Source organism: Staurois parvus, unplaced genomic scaffold, assembly GCF_062004578.1.
Source record: "Staurois parvus isolate SC_StPar_1 unplaced genomic scaffold, SC_StPar_1.0 ptg000122l, whole genome shotgun sequence".
NCBI classification, from domain to species: Eukaryota; Metazoa; Chordata; class Amphibia; order Anura; family Ranidae; genus Staurois; species Staurois parvus.
The window spans coordinates 5,884,669-5,910,396 of NW_028317918.1; positions in this window are offsets into that span (position 1 = coordinate 5,884,669).

The window sequence follows — 25,728 nt, forward strand, 5'->3', positions numbered from 1 at the left end:
GCTTGGTTTTCAGGTGGTTAGAAGAGTGAGTGATGTGTGGCATAAACTTCTAATGCTGGGCATAAAACGCCCCCACCCCCCAAAATGACCCCTTTTTGGAAAGTAGTCACCCCAAACTATTTGCTGAGAGGAATGTTGAATCAATAGAAGAATTTATTTTTTTACCACAAGTTTTTGGAAAATGACAAAAATAAATATATATTTTTTTTATACAAAATTGTCACTTAAATGATTTACTGCTCACACATGCCATGGTTATATGTGGAATTACTCCCCAAAATACATTTTGCTACTTCTCCCGAGTATGGGGGTACCACATGTGAGAGACTTTTTGGCAGTCTAGCCAAGTACAGGACCCCAAAATCCAATAAGCACCTTCAGGCTTTTAAAGGGCTTTATTTCCTCATTACACTTCCAGTTTACCTATCACAGTTTCGGAGGCCATGAAATGCCAGGATTAGCACCTAACCCCCCCAAATTACCCCTTTTTGGAAAGTAGATGCCCCAAGGAATTCGATAAAAAGCACGGTAAGTATTTTGCAGATCTCATTTGTTGCCGCAAGTTTTTGGAAAATGAAGAAAAAAAACAAAAACATTTTTTCTATTTTTTTTATATTTCAAAACCTTGTGAGAAAAAAATGAGATCTGCAAAATACTCACCATGCCTCTTTTTAAATTCCTTGGGGTGTCTACTTTCCATAAAGGGGTCATTTGGGGGGGTTTTGGGCTATCCTGGCATGTCAGGGCCTTCGAAACTGTGATAGGTAGTGAGGAAGTGTAATGAGGAAGTAACGCACCTTCAGGCTTTCAAAGTGGTCATTGGATTTCAGGCTCCTGTATGTGGCTAGGCTCCCAAAAAGTCTCACACATGTGGTATCCCCATACTCAGTAGAAGTAGCAGAATGTATTTTGGGGTGTAATTCCACATATACCCATGGCTTGTGCGAGAAATAAATCATTTAAATGACAACTTCGTGTAAAAGAAAAAAAAAAGTTTTTGTCATTTTCCAGAAACATGTGGAAAAAAATTAAATCTTCCATGGACTCAATATGCCTCTCAGCAGATAGCTTAGGGTGTCTAATTTCCGAAAAGGGGTCATTTGAGGGTGCTTGTACTATTCTGGTATTTCAGCACCTCAAGAAATGTGATGGGCAGTCAGAAAGTAAAAGCTATGTAAATTCCATTATCTATACCATAGTTTGTAGACGCTATAACTTTCACAAAAAGCAATCAATATACACTTATTGGAATTTTTTTAACCAAACATGTAGCAAAATACATTTTGGCCTAAATTTATGATGAAATTTTAGTTTTTTTAGATATTTTTTATGACCAAAATGAGAAAATATTGTTTTTTTCAAAAAAAATGTTTTTTCTTCAAAACTTTTTCTGGTTATAGCGCCAAAAATAAAAAGTGCACAGGTGATCAAATACCACCAAATACCACCAAAAGAATGCTCTATTTGTGTTAAAAAAAAGGACATAAATTTCATTTATGTACCATATTGCATGACTGCGCAATTGTCCATATTGCATGACTGCGCCGCGCTGTATAGCAAAAACATTTTGTAAATTGCAGTATCTATACCATAGTTTGTAGACGCTATAACTTTCACACAAAGCAATCAATATACACTTATTGGGATTTTTTTACCAAAAACATGTAGCAGAATACATTTTGGACTAAATTTATAACTAACTTTGAGTTTACTATATTTTTTAAAGCTGAAAGTAAAAAATATCGTTTTTCTTCAAAATATTTGGTCTTTTTTTGTTTATAGCGTGAAAAATAAAAAGTGCACAGGTGATCAAATACCACCAAAAGAAAGCTCTATTTGTGTGAAAAAAAGGACGTAAATTTTGTTTAGGTGCAGAATTGCATGACCGCGCAATTATCAGTTGAATTAGTGCAGTGCCGAGTAGCAAAAAGAGGCCTGGTCATTAAGGGGGGTAAATCCTCAGGAGCTCAAGTGGTTAACTCAAAAAAGTGCCTTCTATTGGTAAAACTGTGGTAACCCAAATGGAAGAGGAAAAAAAATCTGAAGAATATATTAAATAAAAACATATTTTTAAAAATATATATTTTTTAACCACCTTCCGCCCACCATATAGTAAAATGACGGGCGCAAGGTGGTTCTCTCATTCTGGGAGGACGTCATATGACGTCCTCCCATTCTCACCGCACATGTGTGGCTCAGGGAGCGTGCAGCGCGGCGATCGGCAGTGTGCTGTGTCCCTCGGACAAAGCGGATCACCGATCCACGGAAAGAGCCGAAGATGTCGGCTCGGTCATGTGATCAGCTGGGTCCAATCACAGCTGATCACATGTAAACAGGGAAATGCCGGTTATCGGCTTTTATCTCCTCACGAGCTGTCACGCTGACAGAGGAGAGGAGAGCCGGTAATCGGCATTCCACGGAGGGGAGATCTACACAGATCATCAGGGCACTGATGATCAGTGTGCCCTGATGATCAGTGTAACCCCAGCAGTGCCAACTGTCAGTGTCCATCAGTGCCTTGTGTCAGTGCTCATCAGTGTCACGTGCCAGTGCCCATCAGTGCCGCATCAATACTACATATCAGTGCCCATCTGAACTGCCTTTCAGTGTCACCCATCAGTGCCAGTCAGTGCCACCTAGCAATGCCAATCAGTGCCACCTATCAGTGCTGCCAATCAGTGCCACCTATCAGTGCCAGTCAGTGCCGCCTATCAGTGCCCGCCAGTGCCACCTAACAGTGCCAGTCAGTGCCGCCTACCAGTGCCAGTCAGTGCCACCTAACAGTGCCACCTATCAGTGCCATATATCAGTGCTGCCTTTCAGTGCCCATCAATGATGCCTGTCAATGCCCATCAGTTCCACCTACCAGTGCCACCTATCAGTATCTATCAGTGCAGCCCATCAGTGCCCATCACTGCAGCCTCATAAGCGCACATCAGTGAAGGAGAAAAATCACTTATTTACAAAATTTTATAACAAAAACTAACAAAAAAAAATTTTTTTTCAAAATTTTCAGTGGTTTTTGGTTTGCTTAAGAAAAATTAAAAATCCCAGAGTTGATTAAATACCACCAAAATAAAGTTCAAAAAAATTATAAAAATGTCATATGGGTACAGTATTGCATGACCGCGCAATTGTCATTCAAAGTGTGACAGCGCTGAAAGCTGGAAATTGGCCTGGGCAGGAAGGGGGTATAAGTGTCCTGTAGGCTTGTGGTTAAAATATATTCTTCAGATATTTTTTAACATATAAAAAAGTCATTTTAACATATATTTGTAAATGCATTCCAAATATTTGAAATGTATCTTTAAAAATATTTGTCATATATTTTGTAATAAAAATGCATTTAAACATACGGTATATATATATATATATATATAAATATTTTGAAATGTACTAAATATGGCCAAAATTGTAGCATTTCAAATATATGTAAATATATTTGGGAATAATATACCTATATATATATCCAGGGGCGGACTGACCATTGGGGAACTCGGGCACTGTCCGAGGGCCCGGGGTCAGTAAAGGGCCCTATGAGATGTCCCTGGTACCTTTCATAGGCTTTTTTGGGTGTGATTTGAGTGTGGACAAAGAACACAGGGGCCCCATGATCCCTCTTGCCCAGGGGCCCCATGAGTTGTCAGTCCGCCCCTGTATATATCATGATAAAATGTCTAGCCATATTTGTTGCATTTTTCTATCGTTCTCCATGTATAGTCATTATGCTAATTATACAGGGCTATGGTTTACATCAGGGGTCTTCAAACTACAGCCCGCGGGCCACATGCAGCCCCCTGAGGACATTTACCCGGCCCACCGGCAGGGGCGTATTTGCCGCGAGGAAGGGACACTAAGTACAGGGGCGGGCAGGGGACTGCTGTATCTTACCTGGCTCCGTGTCCCATTCCCTCACTCGATGTTTGCGCTGCCGCTCGGCTCCGCCTCCTCACCGGTGATTGGGCGCCATAACTGTAGCTCAGGAAAGGCACACAGGCGGCCAATCACCTGCGAAGAGGCGGAGCCGAGCGACCCCACGAACATCGAGTGAGGGAGAGGCCGGAGTGAAGAAGGACAGCTGATAGGTAAGTGTGCCGTGCAGATGGTGCTGCTGCAATCAAGTATGCTGGCTGCAGCAGCACCATGCTGGAGCAGGGGTCAGCAAGTTAAGTGTCATTGGTGTCAGTGGGAGGAATAGTGCCCCATCATTGGTGTCACTGATACTAATGATGGGGCATTATTCCTCCCACTGACACCAATGATGGGGCACTATTCCTCCCCCCACTGACACCAACGATGGGGCGCTATTCCTCCCCCCCACTGACACCAACGATGGGGCACTATTCCACCCCCACTGACACCAATAATGGAACACTATTCCTTCCCCCACTGACACCAATGATGGGGTACTATTCCTCCCACTGACACCAATGACGGGGCACTATTCCCCCCCACTGACACCAATGACGTACTATTCCTCCCACTGACACCAAAGATGGGGCACTATTCTTCCCACTGACACCAATGATGGGACACTATTCCTCCCACTGACACCAATGATGGGACACTATTCCTCCCACTGACACCAATGTTGGGGCACTGTCCCCTTCCCCCACTGACACCATTGACGGGGCACTATTCCCCCCCCACACTGACACCAATGATGGGGCACTATTCCTCCCCCCACTGACACAAACAATGGGGCACTATTCCTCCCCCCACTGACACTAATGATGGGGCACTATTCCTCCCACTGACACCAATGATGGGGCATGTTTCTTCCCACTGACACCAATGATGGGGCACGATTCTTCCCACTGACACCAATGATGGGGCACTATTCCTCCCACTGACACCAATGATGGGGCACGATTCTTCCAACTGACACCAATGATAGGGCACTATTTCGCTCCATAAGACACACTTGGGGAGAAATGTCTGTGCGTCTTATGGAGTGGCCGGCCCAGTATTCCCACCCCCGTTGTATGTCCGCAGTCTCTGGTCATCTCCTGTACTTTGTTTGCAGTCTCTGGTCATCCCCTGTACTATGTCCCCAGCCTCTGGTCATCTCCTGTACTATGTCCGCAGTCTCTGGTCATCTCCTGTACTGTCCACAGTCTCTGGTCATCCCCTGTACTGTGTCCGCAGTCTCTGGTCATCTCCTGTACTATGTCCGCAGTCTCTGGTCATCTCCTGTACTGTGTCCGCAGTCTCTGGTCATCTCCTGTACTGTGTCCGCAGTCTCTGGTCATCTCCTGTACTGTGTCCGCAGTCTCTGGTCATCTCCTGTACTGTGTCTGCACTCTCTGGTCATCTCCTGTACTGTGTCCGCAGTCTCTGGTCATCTCCTGTACTGTGTCTGCACTCTCTGGTCATCTCCTGTAGTATGTCCGCAGTCTCTGGTCATCCCCTGTACTATGTCCGTAGCCTCTGGTCATCTCCTGTACTGTGTCCGCAGTCTCTGGTCATCTCCTGTATTGTGTCCGCAGTCTCTGGTCATCTCCTGTACTGTGTCCGTAGTCTCTGGTCATCTCCTGTACTGTGTCCGCAGTCTCTGGCCATCTCCTGTACTGTGCCCGCAGTCTCTGGTCATCTCCTGTACTGTGTCTGCAGTCTCTGGTCATCTCCTGTACTGTGTCCGCAGTCTCTGGTCATCTCCTGTACTGTGTCCGCAGTCTCTGGTAATCCCCTGTACTATGTCCGTAGTCTCTGGTCCATCCCCTGTACTGTGTCCGCAGCCTCTGGTCATCTCCTGTACTGTGTCTGCAGTCTCTGGTCATCTCCTGTACTGTGTTCGCATTTGTTCATAGTTTTTTTTTTTAAACTATAGTCTGGCCCTCCAACGGTCTGAGGGACAGTGAACTGGCCCCCTGTTTAAAAAGTTTGAGGACCCCTGGTTTACATGGTCAAATACAGTTTCATATGAAATATTCCAGCGCTGCTTATAATCACTAACCAGTCTTAAGTGATTACTACTGAAATATATTAATGTTGCAATCTGGGTTGCTTATATTTCTCATTGTTTTTAATATGTGTTCAGTGATTGTATGTGACACCATCCACGGATATTACTCTTTTTTCCCAACATGCGATTAATGAAAATATGGGATTTTACATATGGCCTACATTTCATGGGTGTTTATTACCTACTTTGATAGTTGGCATTCTGTAGCCACTACTCTTTTTGCTATTTAAAATTGTGTGGCTTACACCCACACCATTAAATGGTGTGTTCTTTGAGCTCACAATTAGGTTACCCCGCCTTCATATTTGTGGTAAATTTATATTTTTGATTGTAAATGGACTTGTATCTGTTTATACCAGACTACCTCCAGATCCGATCTGTTCTTCTAAAAAAACAAAAGGGGTTCTGTCCTCTTCCATTCAGGGTGTTGGGTATTAGTGTTGGGCTGCACGTTCGTGTGTTCGGTGAACACACAAACGGTACAGGCGTTTGGCAGGCTGGTTTCCCGCCGCAACCCGCAATGCACTGCACCCTGACAGTGCATTATGATTGGCCAAAGCATTGCACCTGATCACAGGTACTTTGGCCAATAACAGGGCATGATGACATCATGAGGGGGAGTGGTGATCCCACACCCTTGTTATATCATCACCATGTTTAAGAACTTTCATCGCAGCACAGTTGTCAGATGGCGGGAGCCAGCATCGAGGGCGGAGTGGACATTTTTTTTTCTTTTTTCGGGTCGGCAGTGGTGGCGGACATCGTGATTGATGTTGGATCTACTTCGAGGGACATTTTTTTATTTTTATTTTTAATAAAGGACTTGTCAAAGACTGTCTCCTGTCTTTTTTTACACTACACTTTTTTTTGTGAATGGGTAGCGGTACCATGTACCACATACTCATTCACATGGGGGGGCGGGATCTGGGGGCTCCCTTGTTAAAGGGGGTTTCCAGATTCTGACAAGCCCCCCACCTGCAGACCCCCACAACCACCAACCAGGGCTGTGGGGAATAGGCCCTTGTCCTCATCAACATGGGGACAAGGTGCTTTAGGGGGGATTTCCCTGCCCCAAAGTACCCCCCCATGTTGGGGCATGTGGCCTGGTATGGTTCAGGAGGGGGGTTCTTTCTTACCCCCCTTTTCCTGACCTGCTGGACTGCATGCTCGGATAAGGGTCTGGTATGGATTTTGGGGGGACCCCATGCCATTTTCTTTTATATTGACGTGGGGGTTCCCCTCAAAATCCATACCAGACCTGAAGGGCTGGGAGGGGGGACCCCACACTGTTTTTTTAAAAAAAGTTTTTAATTGTCGGGCAATGCTGGCAACTTTTTGGACATTCATCTGTCAGCGGGGAATCCCACTGACAGCTGAAACATGAAAGAATGTTTCACTACTAAAATACCACATGACTTGATAATATAACTCATGTGGTATTTTAGTAGCTGAGTGGTATCCTACCGCATACTCAAATGCTGTTACATACTGCTCAGTAAATTGTCCCTGCTCGAAGATTGCGGTCAAACTTTCGATTAGTTCGAATGTTCAACCGCAAACCGAATGGGGGGGAAGGGTGTTCAGCCCATCACTAGTCTGTAACATGGAACACGATTTGCCATTGCTGGAAGATTGGTCAAAGCAGTGTAAAAGAATGCACCTAGGGAAAACAATATTGGGGGTTACAGTGTTAGCCAGCACTACAGAAGAAAAGAATTTGGGAATATTTATTTCAGATTATCGCAAAACAAGCAGTGTGGCCAGGCAGCGGGAAAAGTGAATAGAATTCTAGGATGCATCACTAGCGGGATTACTGGTAAGAAGAAGGAGGTCCTGATTCTCATATATACACTCACCAGCCACTTTATTAGGTACACCTGTTCAATTGCTTGGTAACACAAACTGCTAATCAGCCAATCACATGGCAGCAACTCAATGCATTTAGGGATCTAGACGTGACGAAGACGACTTGCTGAAGTTCAAACTGAGCATCAGAATGGGGAAGAAAGGAGATTTATGTGACTTTGAACATGGCATGGTTGTTGGTGCCAGACAGGCTGGTCTGTGTATTTCAAAAACTGCTGATCTACTGGGATTTTCATGCACAACCATCTCTAGGGTTTAGAAAGAATGGTCCAAAAAACAGAAAATCCAGTTGTATGGAGGAAAATGCCTTGTTGATGTCAGAGGAGAATGGGAGACTGGTTTGAGATGATTGAAAGGCAACAGTAACTCAAATAACCACTCATTACAACCAAGGTATGCAGAATCCCATCTTTGAATGCACAACACGTTGAACCTTGAAGCACATGGGCTACAGCAGCAGAAGACCACACCAAGTACCAGTGTACCCATCTTCTGATGGCTACTTCCAGCAGGATAATCCTCTATGTTAAAAAGCTCAAATCATCTCAAATTGGTTTCTTGAACATGACAATGAGTTCACTGTACTCAAATGGCCTCCACAGTCACCAGATCTCAATCCAATAGAGCATCGATGGGATGTGGTGGAATGGGAGATTTGCATCATGGATATGCAGATGACAAATCTGCAGCAACTGCGTGATGCTATATGAACAAACAACGACAACAACAATATGAACCAAAATCTCTGAGGAATGTTTCCAACACCTTATTGAAACCTTGGTGAATTTCTGCCAAAAAGAATAAAGGCAGCTCTGAATGCAAAAGGGTGCCCAATCTGGTAATATCTGGTGTACCTAATAAAGTGGCCTGTGAGTGTAGGTTTTTAGTGAGAGCTCATTTAGGTTAGGTACACAGTATAAGAAAATAGACCGAACGATTGGTTTTTGTCAGTGTTTCACAGCAAGTCGAACCTGAGGGTGGTACTAATTGTACGGAAATTCTCGAACAACAAAGGCTTTTTTTTGTTGGACATAGAAAGGTTGTACTGTAGATTATTGTTGTTTATTGTTTCTGATCGTGCACAGTCTTTTGTATCCATTTTTTCTCATAAAAAAACAGTACACATTAAATGAAAATTGTTAGTTCTGTTCATGTACAAGAAAAAATTTCGGAAATTTTTGTTTGAAAACTCTGAAACTCTTTTGGAAACTCTGAAACTCTTTTGTTTGGAAACTCTGAACTCTGAATCAGATGTCCAATGTTGTGTGCACATTGTCCAAAAATCAAATGATCGTTCCCCATACTGAAATATTTCTTTCCAGTTTTCTCATAGTGTGTCCCTCACTTTAGAATACTGTTCAGTTATGGAGATCTCACTTACGAAAAGACATTGATAAGATAAAACGAGTCCAGAGACAGGCAACAAAAATGGTGAAAGGTCTGGGGGATAAAACATATTTGGAGAGACTTAGGGAACTTAATATTTACAGTCTGGAGAAAAGAAGGGAAAAGGGAGATATGATTGAAACCTTTCAATACATCAAGGGGGTGAATAGGGATCAGGAGGGCAGTATTTTCTCTATAAAGCTAAGATCAAGAACACAGGGACATGAACTTAAACTAGTGGGAGGAATGTTCAAAGCTAAGCTTAGACAATATTTTTTTTTACCAAAAGAGTAGTTGATGCTTGGAAGAGAGGTAGTGAATCATTCAGCAGTACATGGATTCAATCATGCTTGGGAAAAGCATCTGTACTCAGACAAAACAGTTTAAGAAAATTATTAAATGACTAAAAATATATATACTGTAATAACAAATGGGGCAGACTCGATGGAAAACTGTCTTTTTTTTCTGCTATTACTATTCTTCTATAAGGTGATTAGAAGCAGAGCGTTTTGTAGCTACTGGAATGAGTCATGGCAGAGGCTGTGGTCCCCACTATGAACAGCTGCCAGTTCTTAAAGTGGAACTTTAGGTAATAAATAAAAAAGGGCGAAAAGGCAGGATTTTTAAGGCAGAAGAGACATGCTTCGCCTCTTCTGCATTAAAGCTACCTACCTGCCTGTCCACCCCATACAGTGAGTTGTGCAGGCGCATCTCACTGTACAATTTTAGCGATGTTGAATTTGAAAGAACTCTACACGCATGGGAGTGATATCATCCCTGCCCGACCAATGAAAGCAGCCGGTGATCGGAAGATGTCAGTGGCCAAGCAGGGAGCTCCGGGACAGCGCATCCTGGGATTGGAGGTGAGTATAGTTCCGCTTTAAGAAAGCACAACAGAAGGGCCATGCTGACGGTTTCAACAACAGGCTGCAAGGAAAAAATATTTTGCACACTTGATGCCTGTTCTCTTATTTACTTTGCTTCTTCCTCTCTGTCTATACATCTATACAAAGCTATCACAGATCATAAAATATAAAAGATCCTATTTAAAATGGTTGTAAACCCTTACATATACCCAGTGAAGTGACTATCCTCAGGCGATACATAGAGATGAAACATCCTCCTACATAAGTTGTTGCTTTTTATTTTCCACCCTCTCTTCTCTACAGACGTTAAAGTTGCAGAAATGATGTAGCTGGTCTGAGCTTTCAGAAAGCAGGTGGTGGAGAGCTGAAGTTACATTCTAAAGTGTTCAGTGAGAGCTTATTACAGGGAAGTAACACACCCCCTTCGCACAGCACACCGCAACAGAGCTGAGGCTGTCAATCTCAGGCTGTGTGCTGGAGCTCCCTCTTCTGTCATCTTTTTTTTCTTGGTGTCACTTGTCAGAAGTGACTCTCAGATAGCATAGGAATGAGGCAGCAGACAGAAATGACACTTAGTACTCTGGATTGAGACAAGTACATATGATAGAGGAATATGCTTTGCTCATATTTCATGTCTGAGGTTTACAACCACTTTAGCTGAATATCTTTGCAGTGTCTTTGTGGTTGTAATACTACCTAAAGTATCACTAAATTCCGTTTTTAAAAAAAATGCCTCACATAAGTTCCTCCTATTGCTCCCAGCTTCTTCTAAATTTCCTAATTTCTTTTTTTTTTTTTTGCTCCTGTGATCTGACTTCATGTTATAGGGTTTGTTCTCCATGGTCCCACTGTATGTAGTAATGTAACCACCCTCTCTTGCTTGCCTCTGGGATAGACTTAGGTCTATGGACCATGGGAATTGTAGTGTTCATAGGGCAGTGCACATAACTGCAATTAACATGCACTGCTTTTTCCATACAAATGGAAGTGATGGGGAAAAGGTGATGTTTTTGGAGCTCACAGAGGAAGTTACAACAAGACAAAAAAAACCCACATTTGAAAAAGATTTCATGACAAATAGATACAAGGCCGATAAGTAGTGGATGTATATGGATTGTTGTTGGCGAATAACTTCACTTTAAAGCTGATGCTTAGTGATTTTTTTCATTAGGGATACAGCACAAAACACAGTTACCTGTAATGGTGTGTATCTTATGTCCTCCAGGCTGCGACTTCATGTAAAATGTTTTCCTTTATGAGACGTATACTGCTCAGAGTGGCTATCTTTTGGTGCTGCAGAGACAAAGAGCAAATGGGTGCAAGTGTGACGGACTCAAGCCACTTGCTTGCCCCTTCCTGCCCCCTCCACCATTCACAGAATTCATATTTTTTTCCTGCAGTGAATTATGTTCTGTGAACAAGCAGGGAAGATCCTGATGTTCATCTGCTCCTCTTCAATTCACACAATAAAATGCATTGTGTAACAATAATAAAATTAATTTTGTGAATGGAGGATAGGGCAGGAAGGTGTGGGGAGCTGCGCAAGCCATGCATACTTGCAGCCACTACTGTTAAACCCAGCAGCACCAGAAGACCTTTCTGGGCAGTAGCTAGCTACATGAAGGATGGATTCTTATATGAATCATTAGCCTACAGGAAATGGGGTACATTTTATACATTATTACAGTAACTAATGTGTTTGGTGTTGTATCCCTTCCCCCTCCAAAATTGCTAAACTTTATTTAACAGAAAGGTATAAAAGCTTTCATGCATTACAACATTATAAAAACAGTATTTCACATGACAGTAAAATTACTTGTGCAGATATAAGCGGTACATTTACACCAATGGCCAAAATTGTGGATGCTTTTGAAAAATGTGAGATTTGTTTAATTTGGAGTGATATATTTACTGTAAAAAGTCCTGAAACCGATCACGTTATATAACATTTTATTCCAAATTTAATTCTGGATACAATTATATATTGTTTATATAGGAATGATACACTCTTTTATGTACCAAAATGTTACTAGCTAGTTGGGTAGCCTTTACAAGCAATAACAGCTTTGTACTTTTCTGGCATAGAATGGACTACATTTTTACATTCTTCTGGTGTAATAATATAATACCAGCACTTTATTATACATTCTATAAGCGTGTGTTTGTTTCTTGGGCTTTCGTTTCCAACACCACATTTTAGTCTTGCCTAGAGGTTTTGAATGGAGGTTAGGTCCAGGATGTTTCCTGGCCAGTCAATAACATTGATTTGATGGGATGAAAACCAGTGCTTTACAGTCTTGGCCATATTGCAAGGAGCATTATCTTACTGGAAAGGAAATGTGTGTGTCATATGAGGGAATAACTTTGCAGAAGGAAGACAAATCCTAGATTTTTTAAATGTGCCCACAATTTAATCTACTGGCGGGTCAATAAAGTTCATAGTAGGGGACCCGGACCTACCAGGAAAAACTTGGAGCCACTAGCACTGCCAGGAGCTCCTTTAAGTATCCACCTCAGCTGGATCAGAGGAACCTGACCAGCTTGTTGCAGTGGTGTTACATGACTAGATGAGTGCTTTTATCTTCTTTACATTGTGAGTTGTCATTTTGTTGTTTCCAAATAAATCATGCTTTGATGCTACACTTAGAACGACGCTGCTCTTCTTTTCTGTTTGTCCCCATGGTAGGTCTATAAGGCTCAATTCACAAATCCAACACACCAGAATAAGTATACTACAAATGTGTCAGTTATTTACATAGTCCAGTGAGCACACGGCTAAATTAGAGAGCAATATTCTTGTGTCAAAGCTTTCTGAATTGAGCCTAACGGCAAAAAACTTTTGTAGTGCTACCCTCATGAGGGACGCTGTGTTGTGGATATCCTTAAGCTTCTCTCCGCACAACCAGGCAACTGGTATCTCTCACACAGACTTGCATCCAAAAGACAGTGACCAGTTCATGGGCTTGGTTTTGTTGTTTTATTAGGGGAAATCAACTTGCGTAGGGAAATAGGGATTATGTGATGCCCAGTTGGCTTGAATCAAAAGTGGACACTTTTTTTCTATTTACAAAGGCAGATCCTGGATAGTTCTGTTCTTGCGTCATTGCATATCAGTAGCAACAGCCCTTTATGGGCGAGGTAATAGAAACCCCTCAAAAATCAGCTTAACTACCCATAACTACATGCAGGGATGTCTTCTCTCCCCCTGGAGAGCTGTTCCCAACTCCAAGGCCTGCAAACACTATCAACCCTTCTGGCTTCTCAGAAGATCTCCTGGTACAAGGATAAAGGATTGATTGTCCTTAGAAAGCTTGCTGTGTTTGGCAATCTTTCCCTTTGTAGATCCCAGAGAGTGCTGTTCTACTCACTCTGTCCTCTTTGCTCCCTGCTGCTCCAGATCTCGATCCTATTCATACCTCACTGCTGAACGTATCCTCCTAAACCAGCCCGAGCCCAGCCTGCAGGCTGCCCCCCCTAGACCTAAAGGACCCCTACTAGGCACCGACAGTCTCCTCACCACTCCATATTCCACCCGACTCCTCCGTCAGTCTGACTCTCCCATTTTTATGGGCCAGTCCACCACTCTACCAGGACTTTCAAACCTGGGATTGGCCAGAATCCCATGAACATGCAGATCAGGTCTCCACCCCTTCCTGCTTACTGACTTCTAGAAAGTTCTACGTTCCTCCAAAGTCAGGAGGGGGTGATAGAGGCACAACCTGTTGAGTCATCCAGCTGACCTTCAATAACCCGACCTCAATCACAGACCACACAACAACCGTGAGTCATACACAATGATTTTACCAACAATATACAGTACTACACTATTCTAGTAGCACACTAGAGGGTGCTACACTTTAATTTAATGATCCTGCCATGTTTTGATTTGATAGATCGATCAATCTATCTACACTGCTCTAAAAAAATTAAAGGAACACTTTTTAACCAGAGTATAACATCAAGTCAATTAAACTCCTGGGATATTGATCTGGTCAGTTAAGCAGCAGAGGGTGTTGTTTATCAGTTTCAGCTGCTTCGGTGTTAATGAAATTAACAACAGGTGCACTAGATGGGCAAAAATGAGACGACCCCCAAAACAGGAATAGTTTTACAGGTGGACGCCACTGACATTTTTTTCCCTACTCATCTTTTCTGACTGTTTTTCACTAGTTTTGCATTTGGCTAGGGTCAGTGTCACTATTGTCAACCCGATGTCCTCTAGTGGGCCCTGTGCTCACAGCCTGGCACCATACAGCTCGATTAACATTTGTCATTGAACACCAGAATTGGCAGGTCCCACACTGGCACCCTGTACTTTTAACAAATGAGAGCAGGTTCACCCTGAGCACATATGACAGATGTGAAAGGGTCTGGAGAAGCCGTGGAGAACGTTATGCTGCCTGTAACATCATTCAGCATGACCGTTTTGGTGGTAGGTCAGTGATGGTCTGGGGAGGCATATCCATTGAGGGACACAGACCTCTACAGGCTAGACAATGGCACCCTGACTGCCATTAGGTATCAGGATGAAATCCTTGGACCCATTGTCAGACCCTACGCTGGTGCAGTGGGTCCTGGGTTCCTCCTGGTGCATGAAAATGTCATATAGCTCGAGTATGCAGGCAGTTCCTGAAGGATGAAGGAATTTATACCATTGAATGACTCCCAAACTCGCCTGACCTAAATCCAATATAACACCTCTGGGATATCATTTGCACCTCAGACTGTCCAGGAACTCAGTGAGGCCCTGGTCAAAATCTTGGAGGAAATACCCCAGATCACCATTCATCGTCTCATTAGGAGCATGCCCAGACGTTTTCAGGCATGCATACAAGCACGTGTGGGCCATACAAACTACTGAGTACCATTTTGAGTTACTGCAATGAAATTTCAGCAAAATGGACTAGCCTGCTGCATCATTTTTTCACTTTGATTTTTGGGGTGTCTTTGAATTCAGTCCTCTGTAGGTTGATAACTTTCATTTCCATAAAACGATGGGGCATCCTTACATTCCTAATACATTACCCAGTCCATATCAGTATAGATATCCAGCATGATATTTTTCCCCATTTAGATCTGATGTGTTTTCAAAGTGTTCCTTTCATTTTTTTGACCAGCGTATTTATCTATCTATCTTGTAAAAAAAGAAAACTTTATAATTGAAGTTGCCTAGCAGTCTTGCTGATCCGGTTTCTTCAATACTTTCTCAGTCATTGACTCAGATCAGGGTATCAGATGTTCTGAAATCGCTCTGACTTCACATGTTGAATGCTTATTCCAGTGACCTAGAATGTATTGAAACTGCTAATAGCCAAGCAAGTAGCATTTTCAGAGGGTCAGTAATGGCTACCCCTTTATTTTTCTTCATACAATTAGTAAAGTCGTAAAGGCTCAACATTTTTTACCTGAATGCATTCAGGTAAAAAATGTCTCTGTAGTTGTATTGCCACCTCACCCCCTTTATAATTACCTGAGTCCTATCTTGATCCAGCGTTGTGCCTGGCTATAGTGGCTCTCTCCACTCTCTGCTGAGAGAGGGAGCAGCAGGAGCCATTGGCTCCTGTTTCTGTCAATCAAATCCTGTGAGCAGAGATCGGGGGGTGGGGTTGAGCTATGCTGTGTGTGTCAATCGACACACACAGCCCAGCTCAGAATCTAACTCACAGGTGTGCCCCCATACTTTGCACTGAGAAAAGGGCCTGGATCACTGGCAGAGAACCCCAAAATAGGAGGTTTGGGGCCACTCTGTGCAATACCATTGCACAGAACAGGTAAGTATAACATGTCTGTCATTTTCCTAAAAAAAATGAGCCTTTACATATGCTTTAAAGGGTAACTCTACTTTCGAGAGGAAAACAATTAGCAGAAAAAAGAATTATAATAACACATATACAATTATGACTCAAGTCATATAATTGAATGTTATTAAATATGACCTTTTCTTTTTAATCTGCAGCGTTGTAATTTTCTGTACATTGTGATGCAATATGGCTACCTGGAGGTGTTCTGTAAACAGTTGGTGTACAGAATGCCCTCTGAAAAATGTCCTTTCCTGCTTGAGTGATTGGCTTACAGATTTTCCCAGAAGTCTGCACTAAGATACAAGTCAAATGTTTGGCATCCCCTGTAACATAAATGTAATTTTTGGTGAGATACTCCCAAAGGGAAATCACATCTAAAAGGATGCAGACCCTGCCACTTTCCTCATTAGAACCCATGTGGGTGCAGCAGCTGATAGATAATTATAAAACCACTCCCATACAGACTCACACTGCACATGGACACAGACAAACAAACAGCTATTTCTTCAGAATAACAAAAGATAGGAATATGCAACAATGTTTGTTAAAATCCTTGCAATATACATAGATAATATACATATAATATGTTTTTATCAACAAAGTTAAGTTACTATTTAAGCTATATGCATTTTGTTTTAAATTCAGGAAAAGGAAAGGACCCCCCCACACACACACATTTTTAAAAAGTGCCCTGTGACATGTCAGGTCTTTTGGGATTTTAGCATAACCCTAGTCCTGAGCAAGGTAGTAGCAGCAGCATTGAGCCCTACAATACCTGCCTATAGAAACCCTGCATTTTCTAATGGTTGACCTGCAGTTAAGCACTAGCAACTGGCATTTCTCTCATTCAGTTGTAATTGTTTTTAGTTTTGTCATGTTCTCCATTCTTTAATGGACCACTCAAACAACTAATAGCTACACTTTGCTGAAGTGGTGGCTATAGCATAGCTTTATATGTCTGACTTAAGTATCAAGTTACAACTAAAAAAATATATAGGAAATAAACCAAGGAACAAACCATTAACAGTTTTTTTTAGTAACTATTCAGATTCCGTTCCTGGAGAAAAAATTGAGATTGACCAAATACAATGCCTACATTCTGCTGTTCTGCTTTGCTATGAGTCTAAATGTTCATGTTGTAAACCGCAAGGGCACACCCAATGTTTCTAGAAAGTGAGTAAAAAGAAAAACGCTTACCGCATTCAGAATAATATAATTTAATTTTGTGCCCATAGTCAGTGATGAAGAACCATATTCAGTTCAGTAAGGAAGGAATATTTTGAGACAACACATTTCCTTACTCACTGATCACATTACCTCTTTTCGCTGCCTAGACAAAAATCTCTCTATTTTTTTTCTTTTTTTCACATTGTATTTGAAGGAGAATGGAAACAAAACAGATATTTGGTGGATGGCTACATCTACTAAAGGGGGCTAAGACTGCTCCTTGGTTCATAATCACATTTCTTCCATAAGTTTGCTTTAAATTTTTTTTTTATATTTAATTTGTTTTAATGCTTGATGTAACATACATGTTGTCCATGTAGTCAATGTGTTGAAATCAGAAAAGTGGACATTGCAGTTTGTTGTGTATAGGGGTGCATAGCCTCAGACAGGTCAAGATGCCCATGCTGACCCATGTTCACAGTCAAAAGTGCCTACAATGGCATGTGAGCATCAAAACTGGACCACGGTCTACCATCGAAGAAGGAGGCCTGGTCTAGTAAACCCCATTTTCTTTTACATCATGTGGATGGCTAGGTGTTTGTGTGTTGCTAACCTGGGGAAGAAATGGCACCAGAATGCAGCATCGGATGAAGGCAAGCCAGTGGAGGCAGTGTGATGCCTTGGATAATGTTCTGCTGGGAAACCCTGGTCCTGCCATTCATGTAGATGTTACTTTGACATGTGCCACCTACAAAGTTGTTGCTGACCAAGTACACTCATTCATGAAAAAAGTATTCCCTGATGGCAATGGTGTATTTCAGCAGGATAATGCACCCTACCACACAGTGAAATTGGTTCAAAAATGGTTTGAGCAATACAACAATCAGTTAGAGGTGTTGACTTGGCCTCCAGATTCTACAGATCTTAATTTATTGAGCATCTGTGGGATGTGCTGGAAAAACAAGTTCCACCTAGCAACTTACAGGTCTTAAAACATCTTCTATTAATGGCTTAATGGCAGATATGACAGCACACCTTCTGAAGTCTAGCGGGAGTCCATGCCACGACAGCAGTGCTGTGTTTCTATATCCAACAAGCATCAATGTTGGATATTTGGTAAAAAAAAAAAAGCAGGTACCTACTCAATATTAGGTTGGTCATCATAATGTCATGACTGATCGGTGTAGTTGCCTAGCGGTCTAACTGATTCAGTTGCTTTGGTGCTTTTTCAGTCATTGATTCAGAACAAAATGCAGATCAGGAGTCCAGAGATCACTTTGACTTCACGTGTTCCATACTTGTTTCAGGTATTTAGGTAGTATTAAAATCAAATATAGTCAAGTAGCATTTAAGGTCAGCAATGACAAGCCATTTATTTTTCTTAGTACAGTTTTCTTTCAAAATATATGTCCCTTTTTTTAGTTTAGAAAAGGCGTCCCCATGTGTTCTTCACCAAACAAATATGTTGTAAACTGATATCAAGGCTCCGTCCTCGGGCCCCTTCTCTTCTCCATCTACACCTCCTCCCTTGGCCAACTCATACACTCTCACGGCTTCAACTACCACCTATATGCCGACGACTCACAAATCTATCTCTCAACCCCCCACCTCACCCCCTCAGTCTCTGCCCGAATCACACACCTACTGAGCGACATATCTGACTGGATGTCGCTCCACTTCCTTAAACTGAACCTCTCCAAGACCGAGTTTCTTGTCTTCCCCCCAGCCCGGACACCACCCCCCATTGACTTCTCCATCATGTCCAACAACGCCACCAACAAACCCGCCCCGCAGGCCAGAGTACTTGGTGTCATTCTGGACTCCAACCTATCCTTCCAGCCCCAAGTCCAATCTTTAACAAGCTCGTGCAGACTCCACCTCCGCAACATCGTCAAAATCTGCACGTTCCTAACCCCAGAAACCACTAAACAGCTCATCCACTCCACTCCCTCATCATATCATGACTCGATTACTGCAACTCCCTCCTCACTGGCCTGCCTCACCACTGGCTATCCCCGCTTCAGTCGATCCTGAATACGGCAGCCAAACTCATTCACCTTTCCAACCGCTCCATCTCCGCCACCCCCCTCTGCCAATCCCTCCACTGGCTTCCGATTGCGCAATGGATCAAATTCAAAATCCTAACACTGACGTACAAAGCCATCCACCACACTGCCCCGGACTACATCACTGACCTAATATCCAAGTACCGCCCAGCACGCACACTCCGCTCCTCACAAGACCTCCTTCTCTCTAGTTCCCTGGTCTCCTCCTCCCATGCCCGCCTCTAGGACTTCTCCAGGGTGTCACCCATCCTCTGGAACTCCCTGCCCCAACCCATCAGATTATCACCTTCTCTCCTCTCCTTTAGGCACACCCTGAAAACCCATCTCTTCAGGAAAGCCTACCCCACCCCCTGCTAACTTGCCAACCTCCTCCACTCTTCCTACCACTCCATCCCCCACAGCTATCTCCTCCTGTGCCACCATCCCCTCCCTCCTAGATTGTAAGCTCGAAAAAGCAGGGCCCTCGATCCCCTCATGTTTTGCATTGTATTGTTATTGTTCTGTCACATGTTCTGTCCCCTTTTGTAATGTACAGCGCTGAGCGAACTATCGGCGCTTTATAAATATTGTATAATAATAATAAAATACAGACCTGAGATTCAGATGCCTTGATATTTGCTCTGACCTGTACAGTGCTGGGGATTTTTTGTAATGTTCACTGCCTGCTAATTGCCCCACCCAGATGTACCTTTTTCCTGTTACTTATACTCTATTATGAGATGCTGCTGTTTGTTGTATTTGGTGCATAACTGGACTGCGTGTATCTGTACCTTTCTGGAGGAGTGGTAGGGATTGAATTTATCATTAGGTACAATAGGACTGTGCCTCTAGATAACATAGACAAAGAGGTCAATTATCCTTGTATAGTTTATCAAACACATACTTTTTATATCCCAGAGGTGTTCTATTGGATTTAGGTCAGGAGAACGTGGGGGCCATTCAATTATATAAATTCCTTCATCCACCAGGAACTGCCTGCATACTCTTGCCACTTGAGACCGGACATTGTCATGCACCAGGAGGAACCCAGGACACACTGCACCAGCGCAGGGTCTGACAATGGGTCCAAGGATTTTATCCCAATACCTATCGGCAGTCAGGGTGCCATTGTCTAGCCTGTAGAGGTCTGTGTGTCCCTCCATGGATATGCCTCCCCAGACCATCACTGACCTACCACCAAAATGGTCATGCTGAACGATGTTACAGGCAACATAACATTCTCTAAGGCTTCTCCAGACCCTTTCATGTCTGTCACATGTGCTCAGGGTGGACCTGCTCTCATCTGTGGAAAGCACAGGGTGCCAGTGGTGGACCTGCCAATTCTGGTGTTCAATGGCAAATGCCAGTCGAGCTCTATGGTGCCAGGCAGTGAGCACAGGGCCCAGTAGAGGATGTTGGGCCCTCATACCACCTTCATGAAGTCTGTTTCTGATTGTTTGATCAGAGAAATTCACACCAGTGGCCTGCTGGAGGTCATTTTCTAGGGCTGTGCAAGTGCTCATCCTGTTCTCCTTGCACAAAGGAGCAGATGCCGGTCCTGCTGAGGTTAAGGACCTTCTAGGGCCCTGTCCAGCTCTCCTAGAGTAACTGCCTATCTCCTGGAATCTCCTCCATGCTCTTGAGACTGCGCTGGGAGACACAGCAAACCTTCTGGCAATGGCACATATTGATGTGCTATCCTGGAGGAGTTGGACTGCCTGTGCAACCTCTGTAGGGTCCAGGTATCACCTCATGCTACCAGTAGAGACACTGATCCTAGCCAAATGCAAACCTAGTGAAAAACAGTCAGAAAAGATGAGTAGGGGAAAAAATGTCAGTGGCTTCCACCTGTAAAGCCATTCCTGTTTTGGGGGTTGTCTCATTGTTGCTCATCTAGAGCACCTTTTGTTAATTTCATTAACACCAAAGCAGCTGAAACTGATTAACAACACCCTCTGCTACTTACCTGACCAGATCAATATCCCAGGAGTTTAATTGACTTGATGCTAGACTCTGATTAAAAAGTGATTGAAAAGATCAAAATTTTTTTGAGCAGTACATATATATATATATATATATATATATATATATATATATATATATATGATACATAGGCAGTAGGTTCAATTCCCAAAGCTAACACACCATGATAAGGATACTTATTTTTAAAAAGTGACAGTTTTTTTTACCATTGAAACAAATGAAATTTGAAAATAACCGTAGCATGGCTGACAACAGAGTACCTTAGACTTGTGAAGTGAACCTAAAGTATGTAGTGTGACAATGTGAGGCACTGCCACTATGTGAATTTATGTAGAAATGACACAGGATTAGCATTAAAGGTTAATGCAAAGCTCCAGGTTATTTGTTATCAGTGGAGAAAGCTGTACTTCTCCAGGTTTTGTGACCACAAATTTGGACCTGGAGTTTGAAGGTTCCAAAGAGTCTTAGGTGGGATGGAACTTTCAATCCTGTGTCTGGTTTTTGGTAGACACCTGCAGTGCACAGGTTTGTGGAGTCATTTATAAGTCAGATCTGAGAGTAGCTCAAGGCACTTGCTGCTATTTGGAGAGAAAAAGCCTCTGGGTGACGATTGTGGTGTGCTTCAGCCTGGAGGGGTGTCCTGCTCAGGAGACAAGACCTTAAGTTGGGAGCATTTCTTGCCCATAGGACTGGGAAAGTCATAACAGCTATGCAGGTCCAGGGAGACCAAGAAAGCTGAGGTGACTAGCCAGTGGTGTATTTAGTTTTTGTGCTGCCCTAGGCAACTCAAAAACTGTGCGTCCTCCTCGCCCCTTTCCCTGTGAGAGAGAGGTTGCATGGTGACAGTAGTAACTAGGGTGTAAAAGGTGGTGACAAAGAAGGGGTGTATACAGTGTATTATGGGGGGTGATGGGGGAGCCATAGCTGTGCGAACGGTGTGATGGGTGTAAGCAGGAATTGTGGAGTGTGATGGGTGGTGAGAGGTGCAGGAGGGTTGATGTGATTGGTGTATGCAGAGTATAGTAAGGTGGGATCTATGAGATATGCTGGCACGGTATGTTGGGGTGTGATGGGTGTAATGGGGAGTGTTGGGTAATGTCAGGTCTCTGCAGGGAGTGGATGGGTGTATGCAGGGTATGGTGGGATGTAAATTCCCTTCGAATCACAGACTGAACCCCCCAGAGTGATCTCCCTCCCCCCACAGAGACTGCCCCATATACACTGATGTCCCCCCCTCCACAGAGACTGCCCCATATACACTGATTTCCCCCCCCCCTTACAGACTGCCTTCATATACACTGATTCCCCCACCCCCATAGACTGCCTCCATATACACTGATTGACCCCCCAACAGACTGCCCCCATATACACTGATCCCCGCCCCCCACAGACTGCCCCAATATACACTGATCACCCACAGAATGACCCCATATACATTGATTCCCCCCACAGACTGCCCCGATATACACTGATCCCTCCACAGACTGCCCCCATATACACTAATCCCTCCTCACAGACTGATCCCATATACACTGCCCCCCCCCAACAGGCTGCCCACATATACACTGATCCCCCCAAGCACAGACTACCCCTATATACACTGATTCCCCACCAAACACAAACTACCCCCATCCCCCTGCCCCCATATATAATCACAAACACACACACACACGGTTCCTGGCACTTCTAAATTCCGGCTGATAGGAATACCAACAAGACAGAGTATGACAGTAATCATCGTACATTTCCAGCCTCCTCTCTGTGTTTAGTTTCTCTAAATTCCTCACCTTCTGACCTCCCACCACTCCAGCAACCGCAGGACTGTATGCCGGATTTCCTTCTTCCTCCTTCTTTTCCTGGGCAGCAGCCGGTACACTGGGAAGGCTCACCACACTGACACACCAAGCCCAACATGTCCCTATCCTCACCTTACCTGCCGACTTCCCATCGCTCCAGCAGCCGTGCCATGTCCGCAGGACTGTACCCTGGATGTCCTTCTTCCTACTTCTTCTCCTCGGCAACAACCGGTACACTGGGAAGGGTCACCGCACTGACACACTGAGCCCAACATGTCCCCATCTTCACGTGTGTCCCTTCTTCCAGGGGGGCGGCGCAGCCCTCTGAAAAATGCCGCCCTAGGCAAACGTCTTGTTTGCCTTGCAGTAAATACGTAAAGACATGTTCCTTTTTATTTATTAAGAGTGATCTGCCGAGCCCTTTACTGTAGTTGGACTGAGGTGGACTCCCTTTATAAACACACCTACCACTTGAGCTAAAAATCCCCCATATCACAGTAGGGTATGTTGACAAACAAAGCTAAAACCCTTCTCTTCTACTCTTCTCTTCTTTCCCTTTAGTTTTTTCTCCATCTAATCTGGAATGACCATTTTCCATGCAAGCAGACCAATAGAATAGGTCAGACTTCCTTGGTTTTCCCAGCAGAATCTTCCGTAGCATATGCAGTTACTTCTCCATTTTTCTTTGAAAGACTATGTGGGCACTTTGTTTTTTATTAATAAATATTGCTAGTCAAAACTGGGAATGTATGTATATCTATATAATTCCAATAGGCAGGACACAAATCTTTTTACATACCAAACTGTGTACACCTTCCTCTGATTTTTAAAACAATTCAATATAAACTATTGAAAAGAGTATAAGTTGGCAAGCAGATTACCATAATGCATAAACTTCTGCCAAGCATTGATTAAACATAAACATCTACATATCTGCCAGTGTGTCATTTTACAAATCTTACTGTCAAGCAGGGCATCAGGATATCAATCTGCCTGGTATGTGGTCTGTTTGGATACATATTATCTTGGCAATGAAAACACTTGAATTCAAATGCTTCACAGAGGTAGTTCATCTAGGTACACATTTCCTGGCAGGCAATGCATTAAATTACTCATGTCCTTGTCAGGCAGAACATTGGTACACTCATCTGACTAAAAGGAAGTTCATCTGAACACACCAAAGCTTGCCATGTGGTAAAGCAGAATACATATCTGTTTAGTAAACATGGTGACAAAATAAAGACCAGACTAACTGCTTTAATTTTAAAATTTTTATTTTGTGAATGTTCATTTGATTTTCTAATTATCAGAGGGGTCAAACTGATGTTCATTTTCATTATACAAAAATCACCAGCGCCAAAACCGTGAAAGCATATGCTAAATAAATAAATAAATGCTGCTGTTCATTAGTGTAAACACCAAAAAATATATATATAAAACATCAAAACAGTGCAAATATATAATAACAATTAATAAACATACACTGAAGTGAAAAATTAAATAAATGATAATTAATAAAAAGTATAAAAAAATTAAAATTAATAAGTCCCACTCCAAATCAATAAAGTGAAAAATAAAAATAAAAAAATATATATTCATGTTGATGATGTTCATTTTCAACTGCAGTGATGAGAAAATTCAAAGGGGCAGGATGGAAAATTTTTATCTAATGAATGGTTTTATAACAAGGTATGTGGTCTTCATACAGGAAATTACATTTATTTCAAAATCAAATGTCAAAAACAAAACACAATTTTAAAATACTTTCGAACAACCTTCATCAAGTCATTGAAAGTATGGCGAGCTTAAAATTAAAAACACAACCCCCCCCCGATCCTTTACAGCCAAAGAAGACACTATCTTATCTGGCAACCAAGGGCGGACTGACCATTCAAGTACTCGGGCACTTCCCGATGGCCCGGGGTCAGTAGGGGGCCCCATGAAATGCCCATGGTACCTTTTTTGTAGGCTTTTTTGAATGTGGGCAAGGACACAGGGGCCCCATGATCCCCTGTTGCCCGGGAGCCCTATGAGTTGTTAGTCCACCCCTGCTGGCAACTGTAACAATTATTCACTGCATGCCTTGAAAGTAACTGTTTGGGGAAACAGTTAAATCAATGTTTTTAGTTCCACTTTAATACTTCCATGGAATCAATGGATTCAGATACAGGTCTTCCTAGCAGCAAGTACTTCATAATATACAGCTGTCTTCCAGGCACTGTATGTGGACACACGCTTGAAAACCCAAGAGATAAGGCAGTTGTTAAGGCAAGTTAAAGATTTTACAGTCCCATGCTTCAGAGACAAACGCCAAACATATGGCACATTGGTTGGAGAGTATGTCGTTGTTTGCAGCTCAGGGCAGCAATGTATGAGTTAGAGATGGCCATGGTAGAGTTCCACCGGACGGGCATATTACATATCAGACAGTTTGTGGGGAGATGGAGTTAAATGTCACCCAGCCATACTTGGTGGATAGAAGCACCTGAAACTCTTCTGGCCTTCCTCAGAAGATTCTGTGAGCCAGGGTACCTTGGGTGGAGCAGTGGGGTAACCACCTCTGGACCTGCCCCTGCAGAGCTGACAGAATCTCTGCCTCAGTGTGGCTCGTGTCTCAAAGCCTAGGAGCTGCAAAACTGCATGCAAGCATTTCTCCTGAGCAGTTTCATAGCTTCTTGGTTGCTTGGAGGGAATTAGTTGTTGTGAGGATGACTCATGAGAAATCTTTAAGGAGGAGGGAGTGGCATCTACTGGTTGGCTTAAACTCAGAGTTTGATCCAATCACAACTTTGGACTGATCTTTATCTGTTTGGATGTTTGCCTACTGTACTGCTGCTATACTTGACAGCTTCC